At 42.0% G+C, this 17186-nt stretch overlaps 1 protein-coding gene across 6 annotated transcripts in view; it reads right to left on the bottom strand.

The window, feature by feature from the left end:
* CLEC4A (C-type lectin domain family 4 member A) overlaps positions 1–16669 on the bottom strand; it is a 41060-nt gene extending 24391 nt beyond the window's left edge. Inside the window, exons 1-3 of one of the 6 annotated variants that reach the window (XM_040462612.1) lie at positions 16355–16669; positions 15491–15586; positions 1473–1553 (exon numbers count right to left, since the gene is read on the bottom strand). The gene's annotated coding sequence lies outside the window, so the exon portion shown is untranslated. Of the gene's footprint in view, positions 1–1472; positions 1554–15490; positions 16195–16354 lie in introns of those variants that run through there. The other 5 variants (XM_040462616.1, XM_040462615.1, XM_040462611.1 and 2 more) reach the window with 5 other exon arrangements.
* Between the last annotated feature and the right edge of the window lie 517 nt (positions 16670–17186).

Here is a 17186-nt window from a genome sequence, read left to right as displayed (position 1 = left end):
CCCCAAAGGATCCTCCTTTTAATCTCCTGCACCAAACTCCTCCATCTCCTGCATAACACACACACACACACACACACACACACACACACACACACACACACACTTACTTCTATCTTTCCATATCAAGGTACATTGAAAACCGTGCATTCACACTAATAACCTCTAATTCCAATCCAACGCTAAGGAGTTCATTCTAGTTTTCTCCCTTCCATATTTCTAACTCCCTTCTGTTACAGTAAGAAACCAGCTTCCATTGTCTTTTACTTATTTATTTTAGTTATTTGAGTAATAAACACGTTTAGTCAATTTTCTATCTTTGCCATTCCCTCCTCTAAGATGCTCTTCTCTTCCTGAGGGGGCTCTGACTTGCCAATCCAGGCCAACATTACTACTGGGGCCTTTAAACCGCTTGGGTGTTCTTGCACAGAGCCAGCCAACCCCCATGGACCTCATCCTCAACTTGCTCAGGTCTGACCCCACGCCGGGCCATCCTCCATAGGAAATCCCTCCTCACTCTGCTTAGACTCTGACTTCTGATGCCGGCTCCCTAACACCCACCTGGAACGCATCCTTACCCTACTCAGGTTCTAAAACCCGACACGAGATCACCCTGACGTGTGGAAGCTCTCCTCGCCCTCCCTGGGCTCTGAGTCCCCGCGCGGGGCTACGCTACCATGTGGACGGCTTCCTCATCCCGTTTGGCTTCTGAAACCCACACCGGGTCTGCCACTTTCCTGACCCGTGCCGGGTCCCCCACCTCCCAGCAAGGACCATCCTGCTTGAGCTCCCTGCACCTGGCCTCCCCACCACATAGATGTCTTCTTCACCTTTCAGGCCCTGGCACTCCAGACCAGGCTGCTTCTGACACCCTACACCAGGCCGTTGCCACATGTGGACACTCTCCTCAGGATGCAAAGGGTCTGATGCCCGAAACACTTTCCAATCCCTACAGGGATGTTCTCCTCACTCTTTCGGGCTCCAACACCACCATCAAGCCAACCCCCCTGCAAAGTCACCCTTCTCACGCTGCCTGAGCTCTGACAACCTGCACCAGACTACTGTTGCTCTCCACCCCACCCTACAACAGACACCTACCTTGTTCTGCTCTACCTAATATTTCCTTTAGGACTGAATTGTTTCGTAAGGAAAAGGAAAGGGTTTTGAAAAGAGGTAAGAGAGGGGAAGAGCTAATTCTTGCAAATTTTCTAGCAAATTACTAGACTCAACAAGTACTTGCACACTTGCCTGTGTGCGTGCCTACACCCTCCTCCCGAGAATAATCACTGATGATCAGAGCCTCAACAACGTAAGTTTGTAAAGATAAATAAATAAATAAATAAATAAATAAATAAATAAATGATGTTCCCAAAGGTATCTCTGTTTCCCTGGGGTAAATCACATGATAACTGGATTATACTATATCACAAATAATCCCAAAACCTGAATGGCTTACAACGACAGTTATGTCTCACATCGCGGGTAGGCTTATGGTCTGCGTAAGGTTGACTGTAACTGTGCTTGGCTCTTCTCTTAGTATTTTCTCATTCTGGAACCTAGGATCATAGAGCAGCTCCTTATGAGTTGAAACATACAGTAACACTCAAATCCTCTACTCAGATAAGGGACACATTACATCCACTATGATTCCTTTGGCCAGTGAAAGTCACCTGGCCTTGATATGAAGAGGAAAATACACTCTACCTATGGGGAGACATGTCAAGGGCAGCAAAATTCCCACAGACTAAGTGGCTTAAATAACAATCTATTTCTCACAGTTCTGGAGGCTGGGAAGTCCAAGATCAAGGTGCCAGCAGATCGGATACCCGGTGAGGATCCCCCTTCCTAGTTCATAGATGGCCATCTTCTCACTATGTCCTCCCATGGCAGAAGAGGTGAGGGAGCTCCCTGGGGTCTCTTTTATAAAGACACTAATACCATTCATGAGAGTTCGACCCTCATGACCTTATCGCCTCCAAAATGCCCCATCTCCTAATACCATCACATCAGGAATTAGGATTCAACGTATGAATTTTGAGGGGGGCCACATTCAGGCTATAGCACTCTTTACTTTTTTTAATTTTTTTAATGTTTATTTTTGAGAGAGAAAGAGAGGAGCAGGGGAGGGGCAGAGAGAGGGGTAGAGGATCTGTGCTGACGGCAGAGCCCACATAGGGCTCGAACTCATGAACCATGAGATCATGACCTGAGCCAAAGTCAGACGTTTAACCAACTGAGCCACCCAGGTACCCCTAGCACACTTCAAATAATTTAGCCAAGGGATCTCTAGAGCAGTGATCTCCAAAATGGGGCACAATACCCCCGCTGGTATTAAAAAAGGATCCTCTAGGGGCGCCTGGGTGGCTCAGTCAGTTAAGTGTCCGACTTAGGCTCAGGGCATGATCTCGTAGTTTGTGAGTTCGAGCCCCGCATCAGGCTCTGTGCTGACAGCTCTAGAGCCTGGAGACTGCTTTGGATTCTGTGTCTCCTTCTCTCTCTCTGACCCTAACCTGCTTACACTCTGTCTCTTTCTTTCAAAAATAAAACAAAAACATTTAAAAAAAAAAAAAACTTTTAAAAAGGATCCTCTAGGGCACATAAATAACATACTAGAACATCTATTTTTAGATATTTAAAATGTTAAGTAAAATAAGCTTTAAAATGTTAAGTAAAATAAGTTTTATTACTATCATATGAGTTTAGTGTTTGTTGCATGTCATGTTGGTACAGGATCTATCATGAGGAAAGAGTGGAGGTTCCACAACTTTCTTTTTTTATTTTTTTTCTAATGTTTATTTATTTTTGAGAGAGAGAGAGAGAGCATGTGAGCAGGTGAGGAGCAGACAGGGAGACACAGAATCCGAAGCAGGCTCCTGGCTCTGAGCTGTCAGCACAGAGCCTGACACAGGGCTTGAACTCACGAACCGTGAGATCATGACCTGAGCCGAACCGACTAAGCTACCCAGGTGCCCCAAGGTTCCACAACTCTTAAGAAGTTGATGTTGTACCTATACTTGTCCATTCATTCTCTGCATGTTGCATCATATTACAGTTTAAATATCTGTATAGTTAAGAAGTTGGCTGACCTTTGGACCCAGTTCCTGGAAGGTAACTTCTAAATCCTTAGAATTTCCTGAGTAATATGAATGTCTTTGTTATTCATGATGAGCCCTGACACTTTATGGTAATGAAGTCACTTTTTGTGAGCCCCTAGTTTGTGCTAACAAGATGACGCTAACAAGAAAGGGACTGACCAAGTCAGAAAAAAGCCATGCGATTAGAAGGTTGAGGCTTTGAGCCATGAGATGCCAGTCCAGCCAGGGAAGAGACGGAGACTGAGCTCAGCCTCATGGCAAATGACACAACCAAGCATGCCTATGTAACAAATGCCGATTAAACTCTGAGCACCAAAGCTCAGGTGAGCTCCTCTGTCTGGCAATACTGTGTGTACTGTCACATATTAATGTGCCAGGAAGGTGACATATCCACAGGGACAATGAAAGCTTCACACCTGGGACCCTCCCAGATCTCACCCTACGTGTGTCTCCCTTTGGATAACTCTGATTTGTATCCTTTTGCTATAATAAAACTGTAAGTATAGCTGACTTCTGAGTCCGGTGAGTTATTCTAGCAAATTACCAAACCTGAGGGAGTCATGGGAATCCCCAAATTTGTAGGAGGTTGATAAGAAGTATGGGAAGCCCGAGAAACCCCCAAACTTGTGACTGGTGTCTGAAATGAGAGCAGTCTTACACAGGACTATGCCCTTAATCTGTGAAATCTGGCCTAACCCCCGGCAGTTGGTATCATAAATCATTACAAGACCACAATATGATTAGTTTCATAAAACAAGATATTAGAATATTTGTGATTTTTTTTTTTAACAAGATGGGAAGTGACCATCTTGTTCACTTTGGCAAATTACTTAAAAGAATTGGGAAACTTACTTAATATTGCTATGCTTAAAAAAAAAAAAAAGACGTGTTCCAATTTTGCTCACTTTTTCAGTGCTATGTAATAGCTTCCGGTGGTATGCTAATTAGCAGATATCAAAGCATATGAGCACACACGTACATGCGTACACACACACACACACACACACACACACACACAATTAACCTGTGCTTTCGAGGTAAAGGTGACGTTTCAACAGTGAGAAGACGACTACCTCAAAAAAGGAACTGTGTTATGGAGAGAGCGGATGGAAAATTGATAATTAGAAAAAAATTAGTTCCGCCATGTTGTGATGTTTTTTCCTTTTGCCAAAAATTATATAAGGACGTGGTTTAGACATCTTCCTTTTTGAAATCTTCAAAATCTGGTTTCAGTGGGTTTTGAACTCATTTATCAATGAATTTAAAATGAACACTCTCATTAGTCTGCAAGAACAACTGGATTAATAACAGGAAAAAAGATATTTACTAGCTGGTTTTAACAGAAAGACTTATAAAGAGAATTGAAAAACAAGAATCACAACTTGTTAAGTACAGCTAATAATACACATCCCTTTTGAGCCATGTATCGTTATGAGGTATGTTTCACAGTTGATAGTTACTAAAAGCAAGAGCTGAAATAAACAAACTTATAACTAATCAGATACTTTGCTCTCATAACAAGTAACACTAAATTTAAAGTCATTTGAAAATATTATTTACTTTGCCTTTACCACATCCTTATTAACTTTCATTTTTATTATAATATACATAATAGACTTCCTCGGGAGAGCATCAGTTATCTGCATAACCAACCATCTTAGTAGTTTAACACAACAACCATTAATTCAGCTCAAATTCCTGATTTGGGCAAATTGGGCTGGGCTCATCTGCATAGTTCTGGTTTAAGTCAAGTGTGGCCGATCTCAGCTCAGTCTATTCACATCTAAGCTCAGTCTATTCACGTATCTCTGGTCAGATACCAGATTGATAGGCACTTATCTAGGATGGCCCCAACTGAGACAGCTTATATCTGCTCTGTGTGGTCTCTCATCCTCCAGCCAACTAAGCAGGGTTCCAAGAGCAGCAAGAGAGCAAGTCCAATGCACATAATCCCTGCTTGCCTCACATCACGTAGTCTTTCCTTGGCCAAAGCATTGCACCATCAAGCCCAGAGCCAGTGCAAATGCTACAAGACAAAAACTGTAAGAAGGTGTGGACAAATTAGAGTCACTGCTACATTCAGTCTCGTTCAGAGAGGTAAATAAATCTGGATCACAAGATGCGGTACCAATTCTCCTTGGGATTTCTCCTGGTTTGATGCTCACATAAGTGCTCTGGTTGAGACAATGATAGTGATAGATCCTGAAACATAAACCATCCTTTGTTCCAAGACAGCAAAGAGAGAGACTCAGAAATACTCCTGACACATGGTACTAAGGACACCAATGATCAAAAGGGGTGTCAAAAAGAAGGCTGACTGCGAGATGCCTCATTTAAATACAAAGAAATATACCAAAAAGGCGTGGGATGTGATCAATGAATGCAGACTAGAGGTCCCTGTCTGAGGGGCCATCATAACCTGGAACTGGGGAAGGACAGCACACACGAAAAGCAGACAATTAATACACCACTTTTTAAAAATGGAAGCCCATAAAGTATGGCAGGAAAACAAACACACAGCAACAGTTTTACATGTGACTAGCAACTGATAGGCCCTCAAAGTGACATTTTAATTACAAGATCAGATAATCGATGACTGGAAAGCACTGATGTGCACTGAAAAGAACTAAGAAAGCCTGGACTGCCATATTTTTCTTCTTCTGACCCTACCTTTAAAAAGAGGGATAAGGGGCGCCTGGGTGGCTCAGTCGGTTAAGCGTCCGACTTCAACTCAGGTCACAGTCTCGCGGTCCGTGAGTTCGAGCCCCGCGTCGGGCTCTGGGCTGATGGCTCAGAGCCTGGAGCCTGCTTCAGATTCTGTGTCTCCCTCTCTCTCTGCCCCTCCCCCGTTCATGCTCTGTCTCTCTGTCTCAAAAATAAATAAACGTTAAAAAAATTTTTTTAATAAAAAATAAAATAAATAAATAAATAAAAAGAGGGATAAGTTAATATCAGTTTGGGGAAAAACAAACCTGTTGGTTTTCCATTGCAGGTTTATGATACTTCCATCGAAGCTACACAAAGAGTGACAATCAAGAGTCCTAAGGCTCCTAAATATGGAGGCTTATTTAAAATAATAAGGCTCCTATGAATTCATAGGACACCACAGCCATATAAAAGCAATCCTTGCACTGGTGCGAACCTATAAAGAAGTTCGTGGCACCAATCACTCTAAAGACCATCTTCACGCTTGCCCTTCCTGGCAAGGTTATTGCTTATTTAGTTATTTGTTTTTATGACTCAACCTGGGTTTCCTCTCCTTAAAAGCCACCAGTCCTGCTTTTAGTCATCAGCAGTGAAGAAGAATGCCAATAATGGTTAAGGCATTTGAGCTTACCACGCCCTGTGCTGCGATGAATATATTGCTTTTCTCATTTCAATATTCAAAATAATCCTGAAAAATATGCATTGTTACTCCCCATTTGACCAATGAGAAAACTGAGAGTTTGACAAATTATTAAACTGGCCACGGAGCCAACAAAATTAGACTTTTAATTAATTTGAATCCAGGCCTAATTCCCAAATTTGTATTCTAAAAGGTTATCTTTCGGAGTGGCTTCAACATGGTGGAGGAGTAGGGGGCACCAAAGTTCCCTTGTCCCTCAAACAGAACAGAAACATCTCTAGGGGCCCACGGGGACAACTTGGTGGGCCATCGGCGCTTAACTGCAAACTGGGAGAGATACAACGGGTGGCGAAGGCACAGAGGGGAGAGATCCCCTTCTGTGGAGAGAGAAAAGGAAGAGAAAGAGAGGCTGTAGAAGTGTAGGATTGTATGTGGACAAGAGAAACACTACAGACCGGAGAACGGGAAAAATGGAGAAAGCACCAATTTCTAACACGATCCAGGATTGTGGGTCTTCCCCCGACTGGGGCGGGCTGCCCTGCACTGGCACCTCGCAGGGAGGAGAGCCAGCCCTGGGCTGGGTAGTGTGCTCAGAGGCACAGTCAGACAGCAGTCCCCTCCCTTGAGTGTGGAAGAAGGTACATAGCCACTCTAAGGGCGCAAAACCCCGCAGCACCCACCAGCCGGAGGCCTTTTGTCAGCTGGCTGGGCAGAGTGGCTCCGGCTCTACCCCAGAACCCCGGGCACACAGAGCAGGATCCTTTAAGACATCGGGGTTTGAATCCCAGCTGACTGCCAGAGAGGCACGGGAGACTTAGAGCAGGACAAACCTGTCCCACTCACTCCCATGCAGAACTGTGAGGATGGCCTGAACAGAGTGGTCTGGGACACCCGGTCCATGGAGGAGAGACTGGGGTGTCGCCATTTTTCTCCCTATCACCAACAAGGTGGGGCTTCAGGGAACAGGACAATGGGCCCACAGTGGAGGCGGGACCTGCCTACACCAAACCACACCCCTCCCTGCCTGGTAACTGCGTATCTAGGAGCAAGACTGACACTGACCAAACCAGACAGCCCCTCCTCCAGACCACTGGCTCCAAGGCACCATCAGACATCAGTCCAACGATTTTGCATTTTCTGATTTGATTCTTGGTCTATATCTATCTATATACCTATATATATTAATACATATTGTATATTTATACATAATAAAAATATGTAATAATATATATTTTATAATTTATATATATTTAATTTATATATATAAATAATTTATATTATATATTATTATTATATTATTATAATATATTATATGTAATATAATATATATAATATATTATTATATATATGTTTTTTTCTTCCTTTTCTTCCTCTTATTTCTTTCCTTCTCTATTCTGGTTGTTGGTTTGTTTAAGCAGACATTTTTAATCTATTCTTTTTACACCTCTTCTGTATCTCCTTTATTTTTTTTCCTCTCTCTCTCTCTCTCTCTCTCTCTGTCTCTGTATTAAGCTATATAGTTTCTCTGATTCTCTGCCTGGTCTTTTTTTTTCTTTTCTTCTTCCCCGCCTCTGTCATTTCTCTTTGTATGGGATAAGGCTTCTTCCAGCACCGCTGCCTTTTAAAATTTTTTCTAGGGTTACTTCAATGAACAAATCAAAGCATACCTGGTGGAGGGTCCCAGCCACCACTACAAGTTGGGAGATAAAGCAACCAAAGTCACAACAATGGACAACGCACAACACACTCTGAAAACACCTCCTGAAGAGCCAGGCCCTATACAGTGTATGATCCCTTTTTAATATATCAGTGCTCACAGCTGCAGGACACATAACAAGCTATTAAAACATGTAAAAGATGGAAAACTAGCCAAAATGATGAAATGGAAGAATTCTTCTCAAGAGAAATTCCAGGAAGAAATGACAGCTAGAGAACTACTTAAAACAAATATAAACAATATAATTGAGCAAGAATTTACAAAAATGGTCATAAGATTCATCACTGGGCTTGAATAAAGCATAGAAGACAGAAGAGAATCTATTGCTGCAGAGATCAAGGAACTAAGAAATAATCATGACAAATTAAGAAATGGTGTAAATGATGTACAAAATAAACTAGACGCAGTGACAGCAAGGATGGAGAGGCAGAAGGGAGACTAAGTGAAATAGAAGATAAAATTAAGGAAAATTATGAAGCCAAGAAAAAGACAGATACGAAAAAACTAGATCACAAGGAGAGAATTAGAGAACTAAGTGACTGAATGAAACATAATAATATCCATACACAGTAGTTCAAGAAGGAGAGACAGAAAGGGGCAGAAGGTTTACTTGAACAAATTATAGCTGAGAACTTCCCTAATTTGGGGAAGGAAGTAGACATCCAGGAGGCTCAGAGAACTCCCTTAAGATTTAACAAGAATAGGTTTTCTCCACAGCATATCACAGTGAAACTAGCAAAATTCAAAGATAGAGAATTCTGAAAGCAGCTACGGACAAACCAGCCTTAACCTACAAGGGTAGACACATATGGGTAGTAGCAGACCTGTCCACTGAAACTTGGCAGGTCAGAAGGGAGTGGCAGGAAATATTCAATGTGCTGAATAGGAAAAATATGCAGCCAAGAATCCTTTATCCTGCAAGGTTAACTACAAGGTTATCCTGTCATTCAGAATAGAAGGAGAGATAAAGGCTTTCCCAAACAAATAAAAACTGGAGTTCATGACCACTAAACCAGCCCTGAAAGTGATCCTAAAGGGGACTCTGTGAATGGAATGCTGCCAAGACTACAAAGGACCAGAGACATCACCACAAGCATGAAATTTACAGATAACACAATGACACTAAATCGATATCCTTCAATAATAACTCTGAATGTAAATGGACTAAATGCCCCAGTCAAAAGACATAGGGTATCAGAATGGATTAAAAAAAAAAAATCCATCTATATGTTGTGTACAAGAGATTCACTTTAGACCTGAGGACACCTTCAGATTGAAAGTAAGGGGACAGAGAACAATCTTGCATGCTACTGGAAATTAAAAGAAAGCTGGAGTAGCCATACTTATATCAGACAAACTAGACTTTAAACTAAAGGCTGTAACAAGAGATGAAGAAGGGCATTATATCGTAATCACAGGGTCTATCCATCAAGAAGAGCTAACAATTGTAAATGTTTATGCCCCCAACTGGAAATAACCCAAATATATAAATCAGTTAATCACAAATATAAGCAATCTTATCGATAAGAATACGGTAACTGCAGGGGCTTTAATACTCCACTTACAACAATGGACAGATCATGTAGGCAAAAATCAATAAAGAAACAATGACCTTGAGTGATACACTGGACCAGATGGACTTGACAGATATATTCAGAAGTTTTCATCCAAAAGTAGCAGAATACACATTCTTCTCAAGTGCACATGGACCACTCTCCAAGATAGATCACATACTGGGTCACAAAACAGCCTTCAATAAATACAAAAGAATTCAGATCATACCATGCATATTTTCAGATCACAACATTGTGAAACGAAATCAACCACAAGAAAAAATTTGGAAAGCCTCCAAATGCATGGATGTTAAAGAACATCGTACTAAAGAATGAATGGGTCATCCAGGCAATTAAAGAAGAAATTTAAAAATATATGGAAGCAAATGAAAACATGACAATCCAAACTTTCAAATGCAGCAAAGGCAGTCATAAGAGGAAAATACATTGCAATCCAGGTCTACCTCAAGACACACACAAAAAAAACCCAAATACAAAACCTAATCTCACACCTAAAGGAGCTAGAAGCAGAAAGCAAAGAAACCCCAAAGCCAGCAGAAGAAGAGAAATAATAAGATTAGAGCAGAAATAAATAATGTAGAATATAAAAAACGGCAGAACAGATCAATGGATCCCAGAGCTGGTTTTTTGAAAGAATAAACAAAACTGATAAACCCCTAGCCAGACTTCTCAAAAAGAGAAGGGAGAGAACCCAAATAGATAAAATCACAAATGAAAGAGGAGAGATCACAACCAACACCACAGAAATACAAACAATTATTAGAGAATACTGTGAAAAATGATATGTCAACACACTGGACAACCTGTAAGAAATGAACAAATTCCTAGATACCCACATACTACCAAAACTCAAATGGGAAGAAATAGAAAATTTGAACAGGCCCATAACCAGCAAAGAAAATTGAATCAGTTATCAGAAATCTCCCAACAAATGAGTCCTGGACCAGACGGCTTCCTAAGGGAATTCTACCAGACATTTAAAGTAGAGTTAAGGGGCGCCTGGGTGGCGCAGTCGGTTGAGCGTCCGACTTCAGCCAGGTCATGATCTCACGGTCCGTGAGTTCGAGCCCCGCGTCAGGCTCTGGGCTGATGGCTCAGAGCCTGGAGCCTGTTTCCGATTCTGTGTCTCCCTCTCTCTCTGCCCCTCCCCCATTCATGCTCTGTCTCTCTCTGTCCCAAAAATAAATAAACGTTGGAAAAAAAAAATTAAAAAAAAAAATAATAAAAATAAAGCAGAGTTAATATCTATCCTCTCAAGCCATTCCAAAAAACAGAAACAGAAGGAAAGCTTCTGGACTCATTCTGTGAAACCAGCATTACCTTGATTCCCAAACCAATGAGAGAACCCACTAAAAAGGAGAATTACAGGCCAATATTCCTGATGAACACGGAACCAAAAATTCTCAACAAGATACTAGCAAATCGAATTCAACAGTATATTAAAAGAATTATTCAGGGGCGCCTGGGTGGCGCAGTCGGTTAAGCGTCCGACTTCAGCCAGGTCACGATCTCGCAGTCCGTGAGTTCGAGTCCCACGTCGGGCTCTGGGCTGATGGCTCAGAGCCTGGAGCCTGTTTCCGATTCTGTGTCTCCCTCTCTCTCTGCCCCTCCCCCATTCATTCTCTGTCTCTCTCTGTCCCAAAAATAAATAAACGTTGAAAAAAAAAATAAAAATAAAAGAATTATTCACCATGATCAGGTGGAATTCATTCTTGGGCTGCAGGGCTGGTTCAACACTTTCAATCAATACATCACATTAGTAGAAAAAAGGATAAGAACCATATGATCCTGTCAATAGATGCAGAGAAAGCATTTGACAAAACGCATCCTTTCTTAATAAAAACCCTCAAGAAAGTCAGGATAGAAGGAACATACCTTAACATCAGAAAAGCCATATACGAAAAGCCCGCCGCTAATATCATCCTCAATGGGGAAAAACTGAGAGCTTTCCCCCTAAGATCAGGAACACGACAGGGATGTCCACTCTCACCATTGTTGTTTAACATAGTGTTGGAAGTCCTAGCCTCAACAATCAGAAAACAAAATGGCATCCAAATTGGCAAAAAAGAAGTCAAACTTTCACTTTTTACAGATGGCATGACACTTTACATGGAAAACCCAAAAGACTCCACCAAAAAACTGCTGGAACTGATACATGAATTCAGCAAAGTCACAGGATACAAAATCAATGTACAGAAATCAGTTGCATTTCTATACACCAATAACAAAGCAACAGAAAGAGAAATCAAGAAGTTGGTCCCATTCACAATTGCACCAGAACCATAAAATACCTAGGAATAAACCTAACCAAAGATGTAAAAGATCTGTATGCTGAAAACTATAGAAAAGTCACAAAAGAAATTGAGGAAGGCACACAGAAATGGAAAAACATTCCATGCCCATGGATTGGAAGAACAAATATTGTTAAAATGTCAATACTGCCCAAAGCAATCTACACATTCAATGCAATCCCAATCAAAATTGCCCCAGCATTCTTCTCAGAGCTAGAACAAACAAACCTAAAATTTGTATGGAACCACAAAAGACCCTGAATAGCCAAAGTAATGTTGAAAAAGAAAACCAAAGCAGGAGGCATCACAATCCCGGACTTTAGTCTCTACTACAAAGCTACAATCATCAAGACAGTATGGCATTGGCACAAAAACAGACATAGACCAATGGAATAGAATAGAGAACCCAGAATTGTACCCACGAATGTAAGGCCAACTCATCTTTGACAGAGCAGGAAAGAGTATCCAACAGAAAAAAGACAGTCTCTTTAGCAAATGGTGCTGGGAGAACTGGACAGCAACATGCAAAAGAATGAAACTGGACCATTTTCTTACACCATACACAAAAATAAACTCAAAATGGAAAAAAGACCTAAATGTGAGACAGGAAACCATCAAAACTCTAGAGGAGAAAACAGGCAACAACCTCTTTGACCTCAGCCACAGCAACTTCTTACTCCACACATCTCTGAAGGCAAAGGAAAAAAAAAGCAAAAATAAATTATTGGGACCTCATCAAGATAAAAATCTTCTGCACTGCAAAGGAAACAATCAACAAAACTAAAGAGCAACTAAAGGAATGAGAGAAGATATTTGCAAATGGCATATCAGATAAAGGGTTAGTATTCAAAATCTATACAGAACTTACCAAACTCAACACCCGAAAAACAAGTAATCCAGTGAAGAAATGGGCAGAAGACATGAATAGACACTTATCCAAAGGAGATATCCAGATGACAAATAGACACATGAAAAGACGCTCAACATCACTCACCATCAGGGAAATATAAGTCAAAACCACATTAAGATATCACCTCACACCCATCAGAGCGGCTAAAATTAACAGCTCAGGAAACAACAGATGCTGGCGAGGATGTGGAGAAAAGGGAACCCTCTTGCACTGTTGGTGGGAATGCAAACTGGTGCAGCCAGAAAAGTGTGGAGGCTCTGCAAAAAATTAAAAATAGAACTACCCTACGACCCAGCAATAGCACTACTAGGAAATTATCCAAAGGATACAGGAGTGCTGATTCATAGGGGCACATGTACCCCAATGTTTACAGCAGTGCTATCAACGATAGCCAAATTATGGAAAGAGCCCAAATGTCCATCAACTGATGAATGGATAATGAAAATGTGGTTTATATATATAATGGAATACTACTTGGCAATGAGAAAAAATGAAATCTTGCCATTTGCAACAACGCGGATGGAACTCGAGGGCATTATGCTAAGTGATATAAGTCAGAGAAAGACAGATATCATATGTGTTCACTCATATGTGGAATTTGAGACTTAACAGAGGACCATGAGGGAAGGTAAAGGGAAAAAAATCGTTTCAAACAGAGAGGGAGGCAAACAAACCATAAGAGACTCTTAAATACAGAGAACAAACTGAGGGCTGATGGGGGGGGGGAGGTACGGAGGAGAGGGGAAAATGGGTGATGGGCATTGAGGAGGGCACTTGTTGGGATGAGCACTGGGTGTTGTATGTAAGCAAAGAATCATGGGAATCTACTCCCAAAGTCAAGAGCACACTGTATACACTGTATGTTAGCTAACTTGACAAGAAATTATATTTTAAAAAATAAATACATATATAAAAATAAACTGCTACTTCTTGCAAATACATATGTACATACATACATACATACATACATACATACATAAAAGGTTATCTTTCAAAGAGTGAGCTACTGAAGCAGATATTGGATAACTATCTTTCAAAGATGTTATGGATGTTTTCTATAAAACTGTCATTAAATCTCTTTCGAATCAAAAATTTTGATTCCTTGGAACCTATAAAAATATTAAGGATTTAGGGGCGCCTGGGTGGCGCAGTCGGTTAAGCGTCCAACTTCAGCCAGGTCACGATCTCGCGGTCCATGAGTTCGAGCCCCGCGTCAGGCTCTGGGCTGATGGCTCAGAGCCTGGAGCCTGTTTCCGATTCTGTGTCTCCCTCTCTCTCTGACCCTCCCCCGTTCATGCTCTGTCTCTCTCTGTCCCAAAAATAAATAAAACGTTGAAAAAAAATTAAAAAAAAAAAATATTAAGGATTTGGATTTTAAAAAGATGGAGTTTATGTGGTGGCTGGTGAGAAATGGAAAAACTGTGTGTCTCCAGTCCCCCTATTGCTGAATATTATTTTTGCAGAAGTCCCATGCAACTAAATATAGGTTGTGGCAACCTGCCAATGACTCAAAGATACTCCTCCTGCCAAGAAAATATCTCAGAATCAGCCCCTTAGAGTTTCCCCCTGAATAATTCCAGTCTGACCTTCAACCACCAAATGTGAAGCATACTCTTGGCAAAAAGCAGCTAACTTGGGGCACCTGGGTGGCTCAGTGGGTTAAGCGTCCGACTCTTGATTTCAGCTCAGGTCACGATCTCACCGTTCATAGGATGGAGCCCCACGTCGAGCTCCTTGCTGACAGTGTGGAACCTGCTTGGGATCCTCTCTCTGTCCCTCCCCTGATCACACTCTCTCTCCTTCTCTCTCTCAAAAATAAATAAACTTTAAAAAAAAATTTTTTTAACCAGCTAACTTGCCAGTAAGTCGCTTATCTTACAGATTGAATTTATTGTGTACTTGTTTCTCACTAAACTTAAGGACTGTTAAAGACATCTCAAAACAATATCTGTACTTTTTTCTACATCATATTTCCCTAGCAAATAATGATGAAATAACAACCTTGGAGCGCCTGGGTGGCTCAGTCGGTTAAGCATCCGACTTTGGCTCAGGTCATGATCTCACAATCTGTGGGTTCAAGTCCCATATCAGGCTCTGTGCTGACAGCTCAGAGCCTGGAGCCTGCTTCAGATTCTGTATCTCCCTCTCTCTCTGTCCCTCCCCTGCTTGTGCACATGCAAGCACTCGCGCTCTCGCTCTCTCTCTCTCTCTCTCTCACAAAAATAAATACATAAACAGCAAAGACACATCTGATTAACATCACCAAGCTATGTCTAAGCTCCTGAGCATAGATTAATGTCATAAGTCACCTTTATTTGTACTTTTCTTCAGGCTTTATTGAGATAAAAATGGACATATAACTTTGTGTAAGTTTAAGGTGTACAATGTGATAATTTGATATATGGATATATTGTGAAATTATTACAACAGAGTTAGTAAATACCTCCATAACTTCATATAATTGCCCTTTCTTTTTTTGTAGTGAAAACATTTAAAATCCATTCTCTTAGCAAATTTCAATTATATAACACAGTATTTGACAATATTAGACTATACTCACGATGCTATACAGTAGATCTCCAGAACTTGTTAATCTTAGAGCTGGCAGTTTGTACCCTGTGACCAACATCTCTCTATTTCCCTTGGCTCCCGGTCCCTGGCAACCATGATTCACTCTATGAGTTCAGTTTCTTTAGATTCCACATATAAATGAGATCATACAGTATCTGTCATTTTTTCCAGCTTTGTGGAGATACTATTGAAATATAAAAAATGTAAGTTTAAGATGTATACGGTAATGATTTGATACACATATATATTGGAAAATGAATACTACCATAGGGTTAGTTAACACATCCATCCCTTCACGTGACTGGTCTACACTCTTAACAACTGCCAAGTATATAACACAATAATGTTATTTGACACACAAGCAAAGGCAACAAAAGCAAAAATAAACAACTGGGGCTGCAGCAAACTAAAAAGCTTCGACACAGCAAAGCACAGACCACCCATCAGTAATACCTCCCCCCCCCCGCCACCCGGGGCTTTAGATCAAAAAAGAAAAACCAGTAGTTAAGAACAAGAGGAATCTGGAATATCTTGTTCCATCAGATATAAAGGAACTGAATAATTATTTTTCACATCACCAAAACGGGTGACCCGTTGAGATTCCCAGCCTCGGTCCCCCCGCAAAGATCAACAGCTATCCATGAACAAAAAAAACTGCTCTAGGAGAGCTGTGAAGTCTACTTCAGAAACTTTAGCAACACGGTGGAACAAAAAAACCTGAGAATAACCACACAGGAAGAGAACAAACAGCTTCATTTTGCCTGCACTTTCCCACCCTCCCACCCCGGACCACCCAAGGCAACACTGCTCAGCACCAAGAGGGTTCTTCCCAGCTGGAAAGAGTTCTCCTTACCAGGAAAGGGAAAATGGGGTGAATGATCAGCCTCCCTAGCCTTTCAGAGCGCTTCAAGAAGGTCTCACTTCAGTTTCAACCCACCCAGACTGGCAGAGCCGAGTTGCATAGCATCAGCTAGGAACAAGGAAGAAAAGCAGAAGCTGCCAACAGCAGCCACACATGGTCACAGGTCACATTTCACAGCTCGGCGACATGATCCGCAGAAAACCCAGATTGTGCCACTGCAAAAACTAACGACCGCGGCAGACTCCCTGTAGATTTCACCAGCGTTTGCCTCACAGATACTCACATTTGCTGACACCAGACATCCGAGTCCCTCCCCGTTCCAACACCTCTCCGTGCACACCACCCCCACCCCCCACCAGAGCCCCTGAACCACACCAGCAGTCAACCAACTCTGCAGCTGTTCCAATACAAGATGCTAGCATGGACCCCAGAGGATTACCCCAAACGTCATATGTGCACTGAAGTGTAGCTTCTCCAGCTATACACTTGCACGTGGCCAGCCTGATGCCTATCACTGGCCACCACTACCGTGCACACACCCAGAGGGGGAGACAGTGCAACTAGAGGAGAATGCACCAACGGCCCAGGCTGTTGCCGGTGAGCCCAAAGCTGGCTCCCACCCTTGCGGCCTGCCCTGGTCCCCACTACTCCATGTGGCTGCAACCGGTCCTCACTGCTTAACTGGCTCTCGCAGCTGGTCCCCACAGCCAAGTGTGTGCATAGCACAAGCCCCAGCCACCACCACTGCCTGCCCTGGCCCAAACTGCTGGGGTCTCCAAAACAAGTGTCAAAAACGAGTGTCAATGCCGTGGACCCCAACGGT

Source organism: Herpailurus yagouaroundi, unplaced genomic scaffold (genome assembly GCF_014898765.1).
Source record: "Herpailurus yagouaroundi ecotype Mexico unplaced genomic scaffold, PumYag 355, whole genome shotgun sequence".
NCBI lineage: Eukaryota > Metazoa > Chordata > Mammalia > Carnivora > Felidae > Herpailurus > Herpailurus yagouaroundi.
The sequence above is the reverse complement of the archived record's forward strand: the minus strand, read 5'-3'. Positions and strand labels throughout refer to the sequence as shown.